We start from the raw sequence: 1,589 nt of genomic DNA on the forward strand, positions 1-1,589 counted from the left end.
TCGGTCATGATTATTACTCCCCACTCTTCGTATCACTTACCTGTTAACCTTTTATTAAAGTGCTAAGTGCATGTTTGTTTGATTTTTTTTTTTTGTACTTTTTCGGCGATAAACGGTCTGCACAACTTGGTTCTGCCTGTAAGGGTCCGTGTAACAAGTACTCCTTGAAACATCTGCTGTTTTGGGTCAATGTGGGCTCAGGTATGAACATCACGTGACAAATGTCCAGTTCACATTTAGGAGAGCGAGCGAGTTCACCTTCATCTGGTAGGTTCATCATTTTATAAGTGGTTTTTTGGGCCATCTTCGTACACAGAAAACCCCAAGCTGGCATCATTAAGCCGGAATGTGGGTAAAGGCAACCCTTTGAAAGAAAACAGAGGTGAGAGATGGTTTCATGCAGCAAACTGGGACGCCTAAAATGCTCTGTTGTAAACATGGTGGTTCACGAGTGAAGTTGTCTCTCTGGCCTTTCTGTGGACGAGTTCTAGGACCTACCCGTACAATTTGGGCAAGTTCTGAAAGCTAAAATCTTCAATCGATGCGGTATTTTGCTGGTAGGACTGGGTGGCCCGACACTTATGAAAAAAATATATAAAATGAGAGTCGGGAGTCTTCCCTTGTCATGGAATGGCAGAATTACCCAGAATTCTTTTTGGGCATGAGCGAGGCAACTTGAGAAGCACGAGACTGGCCCTCATGGAATGGCTGAAGCGCGGCCAGAGGAAATGATTTCTAGCCAGATACTCAGAAGTAGGCCTGGTGTGTGCTGTTAACGTAGATTTAAATTTCTGAACAAGTTTTTATCATAGAAAATTCGCGACAAAGTGGTGCTTTCATTTCGCTGTAATTCTCGTGTCAAAGAAACAGTATAATAATGTAAATAAGAGAATAACGATATTTATATTTGCAAATTACCTGTCCTCTTAGTACGAAAGTCAAGCTCGACATCTCTATGCATTAAGCGCATTCAAAATTTCCTCGTATTGCTTGATAAAAGTATCTTCTGTTTTTTTTTTTTTCCTTTTTTTTGAAAAAAGGGTTTTTCTGCTTATATGAAAAATATGTTTTCTCTCCCGTCCCCCACTTATGCGTGATCGTCGCGGAAATTACATTCTGTTCCTCAATAAACCTGGAACAACCAGTTATGGTCTTAGTCCTCTTTTTTCTTACGTATCAGCTAAGTTGCGGAATGCGCTACCTGATTTTATCCGTACCTACGAGTTTACTGCTTTTAAAAGAGAATCCAGGGCCGCATTTTGTACAGCGGCTTTTCTTTGTAATGAATATATCTTTAAATATTATGTATTTAGTAGGTATCTGTATATGCTATGTATTTTAGCTGTAAATGTAATTTCTCGAAGATATTAGCTCCTGTAGTTAGTTCGGAAAAAGTTTATGACTGTATGTATGTTACCTTTAGCAGGGCGCATGCGCACACTTTGTAATCTGCGACTCCAGTGCTTACCATATGACAGATAAAATGAGTTTTCTCTTGAATATATAAGCCATCTAATTCTTACGCTATATTGACAAGGGCGGTTTGGAGCTGTGAGTAGGCGTGGGATTTGTCACATATGGTTTAGGGG

This window comes from Montipora foliosa, chromosome 3, assembly GCF_036669935.1.
Source record: "Montipora foliosa isolate CH-2021 chromosome 3, ASM3666993v2, whole genome shotgun sequence".
Classification (NCBI taxonomy): Eukaryota; Metazoa; Cnidaria; class Anthozoa; order Scleractinia; family Acroporidae; genus Montipora; species Montipora foliosa.